Below are 14,481 nucleotides of genomic sequence, written 5' to 3'. Positions count from 1 at the left end.
ATGAGCACGGGAATCACGCAGCTCGGGAACCACGTCTGTGAACCTGAGGTGGAAGTTGAGTGGCTGTTGATCCAGCTCATTAGTGCACAGCATGGAAAGTACAATAAAACTCCCACCTGACAACTGGTCACTTTCCTAAAGCAGTGCTGTTGCTGAGTGCATTGTCAGCATAGATTGAGCTTTCTAGAGGTTGCAAGTCTTTTCAGCAAAGTCGGGATCCACTGTCACCTCGTTGGTAGAAACTATCACACCATTTTTAGATTGCTTCTGCCATATCTACTTGACCTGCCATCTATTATATCAGCATGGGTGCCGTTTATACGGTCTCACCTTGGTCCTCGGAATCGGACGATGGTGAGCCCCAATATCAGCAGCACCAGGCACACCATCAGCACCAACAACAACACCGCCAACCTTCTCCTCAACCACCTGATGCTGCACAGGGCAGAGGGCATCAGTGCAGGGCTGCACCGTGCCAGAGGCAGTACCCCCAACGCAGGGTATACAGGCAGAGGATGAGCGTCCTCAACATTACTGAGCAGCAGTGCCAAAGGAGGCTCAGGCTATCGTGCCAGGTCATCGCAGACATTTGCAGCTTGCTGGAGCAAGAGCTGCAGCCCAGAGGATCGGGTGGACACGCCTTACCAGTGGCTGTCAAAGTCAGCACCTCAGGCTGCTTCCAGGGATCTGCAGCAAACATTTGTGACATCTCGCAGACTGCCACCTACAGATGCATCACACAGGTCACCGATGCCCTCTTCGAAAAGTCAGCCAATTATATCAACTTTGCCACTGATGAAGCCAGTGTTGCTGAGCGACCGATGGCCTTTGCCACTCTGGCTGGCTTCCCACGGGTGCAGGACATCATCGACTGCGCACATGTGGCCATCAGGGCACCTTATCATCACCCAGGAGTGTTTGTCAACTGCAAGGACTTCCATTCCCTCAATGTGCAGTTCATCTGCAACCATAGCAAGGTCATCATGCATGTGTGCGCTAAATTCCCTGGCAGCTGCCATGACTCTTTCATCTTGTGCCAGTCCACCCTCCCTCAGCTCTTTGCTCCTCCAAACAGACTTTCCGGCTGGCTGCTTGGAGACATGGTTCATGACACGCTTGAGGAGGCCAAGTACTGAGGCCCAGGAGAGATATAATGAAAGCCACATTTCCACCAGATGTGTCATAGAGCAGACAATAGGCATGCTGAAAATGAGCTTCAGATACCTTGACAGATCTGGAGGAGCCCTTCAGTACGCACCAGCCAGGGTCTCCAGAATCATTGTGGTCTGCTGTGCCCTGCACAACATAGTGCAGCAGCGAGGATTAGTGCTGCATGAGGAGCAAGGCACTGAGCACACAGCCTCCTCAGAGGAGGAGGAGGAGCAGGAGCAGGTGGAGCACAATTGGAAGACGAGGAGGAGCAAGAGCAGGAGGAACCTGTGGTCCAGATCCCACCAGAACCAGAGCACATTGCTGCTTAGGATCCAGGGATGGCCAGATTTACTTAACTTTATTCATTACACCCATATGGCTGCCACATGCTGCACCAGGCTGGCACCACCCCAAAGCAACGCCATAAAGCATCCCTACAATGACCAAACCATTCCTTTCACACTGACCACCATTGCTAGAGGTAATGTTATGTCTCACCATTCACTCCAACTCACTAAGCCACTTCCAAAGTTGCACACAAATTTGTGGTGAACATAAAGGGGGAAAAATTCAGTTGCTTTGCGCCTCCCATTAGCACCCCAAGGGGAGGGAGACCTGCAGTACCGTGGCGCTATGAGCCGGCGTGTGTGACACCGCAGCGTGTAGCGCCGCAATATTCAATGGGTGCGCCCTAAGAGGGAGGGGGAGCGCTTCCAGTAGCGCCCCGCCTCCTGCTTGGGGTGCCACCATTGAATTTTGGGCACGGGGCGCTAACTTTTTTGGGGCGCTAAAAGTCTGGTGACGGTGTGCCCTCAGAGGCTGGAGTCCTCTTCCACTTCCTCCTGGACAGTGGGGGAGGCTCTTGATGGACCTGTGTGAGAGTAAAGAGATGAGTTAGATGTGTCATATCAAGAATAGGTACAGATACCATTATGTACATGACAAACATTCACTGGCTGCTAACATTAGTCCCCATATGAGTGACTGCTGTATGCCATGTGGCTGTATGAGATGTAATTCTGTCACCAGGTTATTGAGATGTCCCCCTCTCTCCATCTCCCACCTCCAGCTCCAGACACTTCCAAGGCAACCTCCTCTGCTGCTGTTAAGATGGACAATGATGAAGGGCCACCTCCAGTTCTCTCCCTCTCCCTCTTATTTAGGCTCTCTTTTCCTGCAAGGAGGGAAAGAAGGGAAGGTTGAGTGAGAGTGATGGAATGAGTGTAAGGAATGGATGGATTACATATTTAGAGGGTGACTATGATGGAATGGGGTGGCACTAACAAGTGGCCCCCTTGTGTGTTGTTAGTTGGTATGATTGCAGTAGGATGAGGGTGAGTGTGAGGGGTGGTCAGTCAGATGGGGATGTGGTAATGTAAATAGAGAGAGGGATGGGTGGATGTGCAAGGTATGTTGGGGTGAGTAAGCATGTGCAGGAGTAGGGTAGGGAAGGCAGAGTGATGGGGATGCGATGAGAGGCACAGCAGGATGAAGTTAAGTGTGGCTTTGCACTCAGCTTTCTAGATCTAATGAGATCATTGAAATGTTTGCGGCACTGCACCCAGGTCCTACTCACAACATCCTTGCTGTTGACCTCTGCTGTTTGGAGCCAGGCTCCTTTGGTCTGTTGGGGAGGTCTCTTCCGCCCATCAGAAGGGAAGAGGACCTCCCTGCATGCTCTCACTCCCTGCACAAGCATATGGAGGGCGTCATCTGAAAACCTGGGTCCTTTAAATATCCCGGCTGAAAACACGCCATCGATGATGTCATCAGACCTGCACCATTTAATAGGGCTGGGTAACGTGCAGGGTGGTCTTAATAGGCTCCTTTAGTGCAAGTCGATCTCAGCAGCGGAATGGAATGGAAGCAACAACGGTGTTGCGACCCGACAGAGTGACCACCCGTACCTGACCCGCCCAGGTACATAAAATTCCGGCCTCTGTCTGTACGGAATGCGACCGATCCTCATGTTATCAGATCAGAGCCATTGCCCCTAAATGCAGTGTTTCATTCTGTATCAGGCCCTGGGACCTTTGATGTGTATCAGACATTGGCCGTGCTTCTCTTGATCCAACTGCTATGCTCACCGTGCCGTATTTTCATTGTTTCTCTAGTAAATTGTGGTGTGAATTCGCCACTGGAGGATCGGTGAGCAGAACGGTCTAACTTACGGCATCCGTTGCCAATATTGACATTGCAACAAATTCCGGGTCGTTATTCTTATTGTGGATTACTAGACCCACAAAAATTATAAACTCAAAACTTTTAACTTTTCCAATATTTAATCATGCTTACAATCACAAAAATTAGTTCATAGGTCACTTGCATCCCACAATTATTCCCTTGAGTTGCATAAGGGAACACTGGAATAAAAAAAACCTTCAGTATTTAAGCACAAGTGCTTATACACTGAAGGTTTTTTTTTATGGAACAGTTATACTATTGAACTAGAATAACCAAACCTGGGGCTGCAGTCAGCCAGAATTTATTGAGAAACTTCCGTAAAGTTTCCTCATTTCCTGCCAGAATCTTCCTGAACATTCTGCGACTGAAGTAATTACCTAAACAGCTTTCACCAAAAATAACTATTAACATCTCCCATGACTTGAACGAATGACACTCAGCTTGTTCCAGCAGCCTCAAAATGAAACGCGGTGAAGATTTTAACATGTTTAACGTGTTGGCATAAAATTCCTTTGCCTGCTATTTTACCAGAGGCGTTGAGTAATTTATTTCAAACAGGTTAAAGCCTGCATTAAAATAGACCACGGGATTTTATTCGAACATGTCAAAGCATTTGTGCGCGAGTTTCATTCACGGTGTAATTCGAAGGTTAATATGCTAAGTCACAGGTTGCTGATGCTGAGACACACAGTAGGTTTTCGGCACCTCTCTTTCACTGTGCAAGGATTAAAACACAGCTTGGAGAGCTGGCTTCATATTTTCACCAGTTAAAATGAAGGTTTTCAATTCTCCTGCAAATTCTCTTTTTTGGCCTGAAGATTTAATTTCATACCATATATCAAACCTACAGTTTTATTTCAACTCAAGGGGTTGCGTGCATAATCTCTATAAAATCAGCAGAACGTGCAAGATATTTTTTTCCTTCTAGTGACTTTGGTTGATGTTATTCAGACATCTGTATATAATACTTTGTAAAATGTTTGTTCCAAATATAAATATTGAAAGCATTTAAAGGTTTAAATTGCTGTCTGATATTTTTGCTTAAAGGGGAAATGCATAAAAAGTAATGAGGATAACAAGGCCAGGGAACAATGCTAACACAGTAGGGAATATTTTATTGTATTTTAAAAGTGAACGCATAACTCCGCTATGATCCTTTGATTCAATTGCCATAGAAAAAAATAAAATTGTAAAAGTACAGTAAAGTAATTGTAAACCTGGCTGTAGTGTAATAAACTGTCAGTCTGGCATATCCAGGTTAGCAGGTTGCCTTATAAATAAGTTTAATGGAATTTAAAATGATACGTTATTTTTTTTTGAAAGACTTACCCCCTATTTTTATTGTGTTCACTTGAGGTACCGTGATATCGTAGGCAGAACTCTCCTTGCACTTGTAATACTCAGGTGTGTGTGGATGAAGAGGGGGAATTTGGCTCTTTGTGCTTTTTACTTTGTATTCAGTTTTCTCCCCTCCACTTTTGGAGACGTGGGGGCTAAAAGTTTCATCTTCATGGCTTGAGTGGTAAGGAAACCGGACGGATCGCCCACTTGTGACAGCAACAGCCCAACTTTCATTTCCGTTGATTTGAATGGAAGTGAAAATCAAGGTGGTTTTTAGAACAAGTGGGCCTTCCCCTCCCGTTTACCACTCAAGCAGTGAAGACAAAAATGACCCCCACTGACGGTTGTCCGAGAATGTTTCCACACACATACACGGGTCCAGAAGAAGTAAGAGCAGACTATTCAACAGTGGAGGACCTCACAGCCAAGCACGTTGCTCTCCTCACCCGGCAACCAGCAGGCATCACTATGAGGAACGGAAAAATGAGCTAATTTTTTTTCTGTCCTCCCTAACCCATTTGTATTGAAGTGAGTCATGGCACAAACTACAACTAACTCAGCACAAACCAGAGTTAGAGCCCAGATATCTTGGTTTGTATGCCTTTAATTTATTAAGGAATATGTGACTGACGTTGTTAGCGAGAGTCAGATTTCTTGTTTAGTCAGTGATTTCTGTGTATATGTGCAGATTGTATTCCTTTTCTAATGCTGTAGCAGTTTTTATCCAAAAATTCTAAAATAAGTTTCACAAAATATATATTGGAAGCAAACAACCATGTAATTGGTTGCAAAATGTTAGCCCTTTCCTGTCATCCTGAAAGAACTACCTGTAAACATCAATCCCATGACTTTCATTTATTTCGTTTTACTTTTCTGTTTTTTTTTAACCAACTTGATGTTATACAAGTTATAGCATGAATTTTAAAAGGAAATAATACATTGATGAAACAATTTTCATAAGCAGCCTGACCTGATTGATATTACATTGGCAAGCTATAGGAAAATACATCACTGATCTATTTTAGCATGATAAAAATTAGCCTTATAGTTAAAAAAAATCATCTGTGTTTCCACGCTACACAAAATTAAATTCATATTGAAGTAAGCAGATCAATTCAGAGCACTGTCTTAAGTTAAGGCATGACTGCAAGACAAAGGGATATAAGTACAAACATGATGGGTATCAGGACACACTTGTTTATATACAAAGGGGTTGATAACAGCAATGGTTTTCTCGGTAGGACAGTGCAGGCAAAAACTCTTGACTTTCAGGAGAAAGCTAGTAGCTTTCTTTGAAAGAATAACCAAATGGACCAAATGGTCACCCTTATCCACAAATATCTATTTTACTTTGATCATAACAAGCAACAGTTCCAGTTTCTGACTTTTGTACAATGCTTTAGAACAGGGAAAGAAATAGAACTAGAATGTGCTCCTTAAAAAAGAAGACATTTTCTTTGCACTGCAGTTATCTACTGACATTGCACTGATTGATATGTTTTGAAGAAAATACTTCAGATGACGAGTTGTAAATTTGAACCAATATTTTGTGATTGTCAATTTGAAATATGTTTTGGAATGTTATTTAACCCTTGTCCCAATGGCAGCACTCACCTCTGAGTCAAAGGTTTGTGGGTTCAAGGCCTACTCCAGGACTTGAGCGCACAATCTAGTTCTGAACTAAAGGAGTGCTGCACTGTCAGAGGTGCTGTCTTTCTGGTGAGATGTTAAACTGAGGATTTGTCTGCTCTCTCAGGTGAACATATAAGATCCATGGCACTATTGGAAGAAGAGCAAGGACGTTGTCCAAGTATCTTGGCCAACATTTATCCCTCAACCAATATCATTAAAACAGATTATTTGGCCATTTATCTCATTGCTGTTTGTGGGACCTTGCTGTGCACAAATCATCTGCTGTGTTTTCCTACATTACAACAGTGACTCTACTTCAAAAGTACAGGTAGACTACCCTTTATCCGGACTTCCGAAAACCGAAACCCTCTTAAAAACCGAAGGTTTCTTCGTTCAGCGTAAGTCGTGCGTACGACTTACGCTGAACGAAAAAACCTTCGGTTTTTAGAGGGTTCCGGTTGCGGAAGTTCGGATAAAGGGTAAGTCGTGCGCACGACCCCCCGCCGACCCCCCCGCCAGCCCCGACAACCGCCGACCCCGCCCGCGGACCCCGCCAGCCCCGACAACCGCCTACCCCGCCGGCCCCGACCCCCGCCGACCCCGACTGACTTACGCTGAGCGTCAGCGTAAGTCGTGCGCACGACCCCCCCGCGGACCCCCGCCGACCCACCTTCCGAAATCCGAAATTCTCCTTTATCCGAAACTCGGCTGGTCCCGAGGTTTTCGGATAAAGGATAGTCTACCTGTACTTCATTGGCTGTAAAGCACTTTGGGACGTCCTGAGGTTGTGATAAGGTGCTCTATAAATGCAAATTTGTTCTTTGTTTTGTTCTCTGGGTTGTAAGACAGGTCAAACTATGCTCACCTTTTCTTTCATTAAAGTTATGCACCAATCATTTTCATGCAATTTATGACAATGGCTTTTATAAAGGAGAATTTTGAAGTGCGCAAAACCTTCTCAATTCCTAATATTCTTAAAATTAAAAAAATGTGAAAACTGAAAATCCTGAAATAAAAATTGTTGGAAATGCAGGGCAGGTCAGTCCACATCTAAAAGGTAAAAAGAAGACATGGCAGGATCCCGGTGGCTATCCGGCGGGTAAGTAACCTGGGGCATTTAATTGCCCACATGCCTGCTTTCCACCAGGCAGGTAGGGTTAAAATGCCCCGCCTTATTTTGTTGTCTGGGCTCACATGTGAAGAGTGCTTATAGCGAGCTATAGCTGTACCTTTGCTATGAACCAAACTATTTAAATTAAATAAAGACGAAAAATGCTAGAAATACTCAGCAGGTCAGGCAGCATCTGTGGAGAGAGAAACAGAGGTGACGGCCCCAATTTTAAGTTTGCGGTATGCTGGGAGCAGTGGGGAGGGGGGGGGGGGGTGCTCCGATTGCATGCGGGAAACCCGGAAGTAAGTGCAGTGCATCTGTCTATGGCTTTTTAACTCAACCACCTCATTATAATTTTACACCCGGGCTTCCCGTCCAATCAGTGGCATGACGCGTTCTCAACTTCAGTTTTTAAATGGATACTCCAAACATGCAAATTGGATGAGTTTGGAATTGGGAAGAAAAGAGAAGCAAGTGGCAGAATGGATTCCAGATGGGCAAAGGCTGTGCCTTGTTTCAGTGACATCTCCCTGGCTGTGCTGCTGGGGGCTGTGCGGAGTCAGAGAGAGATACCCGTCCCTACCAACGGGAGGAAGAAGCCTGCAGTGGAGAACAAGAAGGCGTGGTTGGAGGTTGCAGAGGAGGTCAGCAGCAGGAGCTTAGAGCCACGCTCCTGGATTCAGTGCAGAAAGCACTTTAATGAGCTAAGCAGGTGAGTACAGTGGCACCTTCACCTACATCCTGCTGTGCACATCAACCCAACCCTTCACTCTGCCTTGTCAAGCCTACTGCAGCATATCACTCCTCACACCCACCTACCTTGCAGGTGCACCCATCCTTCTCTTTCTATGCACTTCCTCACATCCCCATCTATCCATCCACCACTGTTACTCACCCTCATCCTTATGCAATGTCATGCCTCTCCCTCATAGTCACCCTCACCAAATGCTCTCCATCCATCAGATGAATACATGCCATACACACTCAGTCATGTTGACTTGATTTCAATAGCGAGTTGAAAATTATCATTTCACAATGATAACTTGCAGCATATTCTTTCCTTGCCAGGGCTAATTCATGTCTTTTATTTCTGACAGGGCCTTCACATGTGCAGCAGCAGTCAGTGGAGGTTGCTAACAGTGATTCCTCAGAGGAGCTGAGTTCTTCTGAGGATGCACCGACACAGGACTCATGCAGACCATGCACCAGCTCAGATACTCACATTTTGGTGAGACCAGTAAGGCAAATTGTTGGGTTTTCACCTGGTGACTCAAACTTCACAAATGAGCAAGAGCAGATGATGGAGACAGGGACAGCAGTGGAGAGTCCGCGTTGGAGGTCGCAGCCCTCTCCAAGCTCTGCTCAGCTGGGCATAGATGCTGTATCTCAGGGGCCATCGATGAAGAGGAGAATCATTGTGTAGCATCAGGTAATGTGAGATGCACTGACAGACCTTCAAAGTGGAATCACCACGATTGCAGAGAGATTGGAGGAATCCACCTCAAGCATGAGGGCGATGATGTCACAGGCCACTGAAATGATGTCTTCTTCCATGGATAGATTGGCCAGCGCCATGGGCCATCATACACGCCAATTAATTGAGTCCATGCACGCCTTCAACACGACTGTGCAGACTCTGGATGCTAATATGTCTGCCACCTTAAATAGGTTGACAGATACCTTAGCCTTGGCCTTACAGGGCCACACTGATCTGCACCAAAGTGTTCTCCAGCACAGTGGTAGCAGTGAAGTGTGGCTGGGCTATGAGAAGGATGATGGCAACAGGGGTCATGGAAATGGGAACTCCACTCAAAGCACTTTGACTTTTCAGCCACAGCCCACCTCTCACTCAGTAGCCCACATGCTGCCTCATCTCCCGATGACTGAGTCTGCCCCTGCACAGGTGCAGGTGGAGCAGTCTGGGTCCAAAACTCAGAGGACGTCGGTCAAGTGCATCTTAGCAGTCAGAGCAGGGTGCTGAGCAGCCTGCCTCTACCTCTGCAGGAGCCACGCAGATTGCGCCACATAGGAGTGGCAGAAAAAGGAAGAAAAAGGCTTGATAGTTGCACAAGGGTATGCACATGGGTGTTGGAGCAAATTTTGTTTTGATAAATTTTTGTTCTTTATCTAGCTCACATAAATGTTATTCTTTTCACTGCTTTCCCGTCTTATCCATTCTTGGGTGCTTGGTGGTAAGTGGCCTTCTAACTTGTTTGATGATGGATCGGAAGACATAAATTGATAAGGACAAATGGGAGGATGTTGAAGGGGTGGCTGCTTGCAGGACTGCTTTGTGTCTGGTATGGGGGCGCAGGGAGGGGGAAGAGTGACCGTTGCATTTTCTGGTGACATGGGTGCACTGGTGCAACCTAAGTGAACCTTGCATTAATAAGGGCATCCCTGGCAGCAATATGAGCAGCTGGGGCTGCTTGCCCTCATCACCCTCCTCCTCCTCTTCCTCCTCCCCCTCCGAATCGTCCGAGGAGGGTCTGAACTCTTCGCCTTCTTCCTACTGCAGGTCCAATCCTCACTGTTGCGCAATGTTGTGCAGAGCACAGCAAATCCCGACCATTCTGGAGACCCAGGTTAGTGCATACTGAAGGGTGCCTCCAGATCTGTCCAGGCACCTGAAGCGCAACTTCAGCACGCCTATTGCCTGTTCGATCACACATCTGGTGGTGATATGACATTCATTGTAGCACTGTTGGGTTTCAGTGGTCGGGTTTCCAATGGGTGCCATCAGCCAAGTTTGCAGTGGCATCCCTTGCCGCCTAGCAGCCACCCCTTAAGTCTGCTTTCAGGTCCAAAGAGATCAGAGTTTGGACTGCCCCAGAATGAAAGTATCGTGGCGGCTGCCCGGGAATCATGCACACACCCGCATAAAGATCTTTTTGTGGTTGCACATTGATGGACAGGAAGCCCTTGCAGTTGACGAATATTCCTGGTTGTTCCAGGGAAGCCTGGATGGCCATGTGTGGGCAGTCGATGGCGCTCTGCACATGTGGGAAGCCAGCCAGAGCCGCAAAGCCTGCTTATTCTAACTGGTATCATCGGTGGCAAAGTTGACATAATTACTGGCCCTGTCTTATGCATTTGTGTGCAGCCGACTGGGAGATCCTGCATATGTCTGCAACAGAGCCCTGGAAGGATCCAGAAGCAAAAACGTTGAGGGTGATGGTGACTTTGAGAGCCGCTGATAACGCGTGGCCACCAGATCCAGCAGGCAGCAGGTCTTCCTCTAGGAGCCTGCAGATGTCTGCCACCGCCTGATGTTTCATCCTGAGCCTTCTGAGACACAGGTGCTCAGACATGTCAAGGAAACTGAGCTTCTGCCTGTAGACCCTCTTTCATGGGTAGTGCCTCCTGCGAGCTGCACCTCTCTGCTTGTCCCCTCTCTGCTGGTCCTCTCTCTGCTGTGCAGCTAAAGGACTGTGAGCAACAGGCTGCTGCGGGTGCTGTTGCTGGTCATCTTGGCCCTCGTGAGGTCCAATTAAAGCAGCATAAGCAGTACCCATCCTGAGGTGATAGAGCGAACCTCCAAAGTGTAGAAAGTAACCTCTCAGCCAAAGTATTGTGAACAAACCCTTTCCCACTAGCCAATAAGAAAGCAGCTGTGAGCACTGAGCATTGACTGGCATCTTTGCCTGAGATTGCTTCAGCCCCCTCAATTGCCGCTGTGTACTCGCCTTGGTTTCACAGGCGAGTTTCAGGAAGCCCGGGAAACCCATGGACCCGACGTTAAACTGAAAACAGTGTGTCAATATCACTCTAATTGAGTGATTAGCATATGGAAATTGACAACCCACCTCTCCCAAGGGGGTTGCGCGCAAACAGCCTAACGCGCTCGAGTGAAATGCAGAAGTCGGCAGGTTGGAGCCAGCTTCCACACGTGCTGTCAATTTTGCCAGTTTTAACCCCCCCTACCCGCTCCCAAATCTACACACTCCCCCAGATTAAAATTCAGCCAACGTTTCAGGTCGCTGACCTTTCATCAGACCTGAAACGTTAACTCTGTTTCTCTCTCCACAGATGCTGCCTGACCTGCTGAACATTTCCAGCATTTTCTCTTTTTGTTTCAGATTTCCAGCTTCTGCAGTATTTTGCTTCTGTATTTAAATAAAATGTTGTTTTGCAGTAATGCCTTCCTGGTGCAGTCAGTCCTAAACAATTGAATCAGTCCTGAACATTTGGGGGGCGAAATTTGGTATCGCCCCGTTCAGGGCGCAATCATTGGCCAGGCGCAAAGTTTAGCGCATGGCGCTAATTACCGCCTCTGACTGCAAACTTGGCTTTTATCGCCCCTGGAGGTGATTGGAGCGCTAAATCAGGCGCTGCATACCTGCTATAAGGTACAAAGGCCAAGGAGCGAGGCACTAACTCAGAGCGCGGGCGCAGCGCAGGTGATGTCAGTTAGCGATGGAACACAGACACACTGGCGCCGGCCAGTTCTTAAAGGGGAGGATCGATCTTGGTCTCCAGCCACACCCTGCTCATTGGAACCTTGAATCTCGGCCTGGAGAGACCTGTGACTACATTTTCCAGCCAAGGACTATGGAGAGGGTGAGAGAACGAGCTCAGTGCTTCAGCAAGTGGGCCTTGGAGGCTTTGGTTGGCACGGTGGAACGCAGAAGATCTATACTGTACCCAGAGAGTGGCAGGAGGCCCTTGCCACGTGACTACAGAAGAGTGTGGAGGGAGGTGGCTCAGCAAGCCTCCCCCAGGAGCATGGTGCCCAGGACCCATACTCAATGTCGCAAAAAGTTCAACGACCACACTTGGGTCGTCAGGGTGAGTGGCTTTTTTTCAATACCTCTCCATCCTTCCATTTCAACCTCACTCTATGGCCAAAGGATCTTAAAACCCCAATGCCCAGCACTCATCCAACACCTATGGCCTTCTCATGAAACACACATGCACATTCTACACCTTGCATACAGTAAGGGCTATTCAACTATGGGAGGCACATCAGGCAAGACCATGGCTGCATACAATAAGGGCTATTCAACTATGGGAGATACATCAGGCAAGACCATGGCTGCATACAATAAGGGCTATTCATTCAATTATGGGAGGCACATCAGGTAAGACCATGGCTGTATATTAACTCAGACGCCGTCCTTTTTCTTGTAGGCCAATCTATCTCATAACAGGAGACAGCAGCAACGGACGGGTGGAGGACGGCCTCAGCTGCAACCTATCAGCGATCTTGAGGCGCGCGTCCACAGGATTGTGGCAAGCCAGGTGATCGGTCCCGTCGCCCCTGGAGAGGTCGACCCCGTTCGGGACAGCAATGGTAAGGTCATCAGCTTTCTCTCCTCTCTCATTCCACTTGTCCCTCACAACACCAGCCTTTGACACTTTCAATTCAACTTACTAAATTGCTCCAGTCCTTGCTCCCTTACTGCTACCCTGTCCTGACATTAAAGCCACTCTTGTACCTCCCTGCTTTCAGATGGTGATTCAGCAGCTAAGGAGACGGGCCCTCAAGCTGCCAGTGGGAGTAAAGCTGCAGGTGAAGAGGAAGCCGGAGCCTCAGCGCTACCCTCTCCCGAGGAAGCTCATGCCCACACTGGGACCACGTCTTCCCTGGAGGGGAGCAGGGGAAAGGGTCTGATGAGGGTGAAGCTCTGGGACCCAGCAGGCTGCAGCAATGTGATATGGCTAGGGAAGCTCGGGGGCCTTCTCCCCGGAGGGAGAGTAGGCCAGCGAGTCCTGCTGCACTGGACGCAGAGGAGGAGCGGCTCATTGCTGAAATGAACACTCAGGCGGTGGACATGCACACTTAGCTCATGGGTGCAGTGGGAAGGGACCCCGGTTGCATTGATGGACTGGCAAGAAGTGTGGAGCACTACGCTGCAGCACAGGCGGATGCCACGCAAATGCTCAGTGCTGCAATTCAGTCACTGGCTGCCGTGATCCAATCTCAGACTGGTCTCATGCAGATTCAGATTGAGGCCATGCAAGCACTGACTGCTGCCATTGGTGCTGGTTCGGACACATTTCCCTGGGGCTCTCACCGTGCTGTAGCAGGCCAGCAATCTGTGCTCCAGCAGATTGCTCCGGATGCTGAGGTGCTGCCCCGTGGGAGTGCCAGTGTGTCGGTTGAGCAGGGAGTTGCTGTCTTCTCTCGATAACAGCATTCCTGCTGCCACCACTGTCACTTCCCCACAGCACTTGCCATCGCCTGTAGCCTAGACTGCTGCCGCCCTTGCAGAGTTGGTACTATCTGCAGCTGGGCCCTCCAGGCCCAGAGCTGGTCAAGGCCGTCCTTCAAGAACATCTGTAGTCTCAGGTTCTGACAATCAGCAGCCTTCCACCAGCCTTGCTGCAACCACTGAGGCCGCATTACGGAGGAGCAGTAGGGTAGGAAGGGGGGAAGTGCGCAAGGGAAGGAGATCACCCTCGAAGGGCAAGTAGTAGGAGGTGTGACGATATGTTGGGAATTTTTTTATTAAATGATTTTTTGTGTTTGTTTCTATTAGTTTGTCATGAAGAAATTACACACACAGAGTTTGTAAATTTAAAAAAGTTTTTGTATTCAAAATGTACAGGTTTGGCCTTTGGAATCATTGCTGCCTTGGCTGGCTTTGGGGTTGCGGGTTGCTTTCATTCATGTTGTTCTCCATGCCAGAAGCCATTTCCTCTGTAGGGGCCTAGAAGCGGCTTGTTATCAGTCGTTGACAGATGGCCCTTGCAGTTTCAACATTGTGGGCCTCCCTCCCGCCTTGGTGCTGCTGCTGATCATCTTCCTCCTCCTCCGGTGGTGCTCCAAGGCCTGGTGGCATTGGCTGGGCCCTGAGGATTGCCAGGTTATGAAGAATGCATCACACAACTATGAAGAGGAAGACTCACTCAGGCAAGTACTGCAGGGCTCCTCCTGAGTGGTCCAGACAGCGGAACCGTTGCTTGAGCACACCAATCGTCTGCTCAACGATGTTCCTTGTGGTGAGATGGCTCTCATTGTACCGCAGCTCAACAGGGGTGTTGGGTTTACGGAGCAGTATCATCAGCCAGGTGCAGAGTGGATAACCCTTATCCCCGAGGAGCCAACCACTTGGCTG

The 14,481-nt window shown here is 48.2% G+C and overlaps 1 protein-coding gene across 3 annotated transcripts in view; it reads left to right on the top strand.

Moving 5' to 3' along the window:
• Positions 1-2,843: 2,843 nt before the first annotated feature.
• The window catches only part of LOC147106970 (ethanolamine kinase 1-like), a 302,938-nt gene continuing 291,300 nt past the window's right edge, over positions 2,844-14,481 (top strand). For all 3 annotated transcript variants that reach the window (XM_086007889.1, XM_086007890.1, XM_086007891.1), the window contains exon 1: positions 2,844-3,072. The gene's annotated coding sequence lies outside the window, so the exon portion shown is untranslated. The remainder of the gene's footprint in view (positions 3,073-14,481) is intronic.

This window comes from Somniosus microcephalus, chromosome 15 (genome assembly GCF_052327205.1).
Source record: "Somniosus microcephalus isolate GS21.2 chromosome 15, FLI_Smic_1.0, whole genome shotgun sequence".
Classification (NCBI taxonomy): Eukaryota; Metazoa; Chordata; class Chondrichthyes; order Squaliformes; family Somniosidae; genus Somniosus; species Somniosus microcephalus.
The sequence above is the reverse complement of the archived record's forward strand: the minus strand, read 5'-3'. Positions and strand labels throughout refer to the sequence as shown.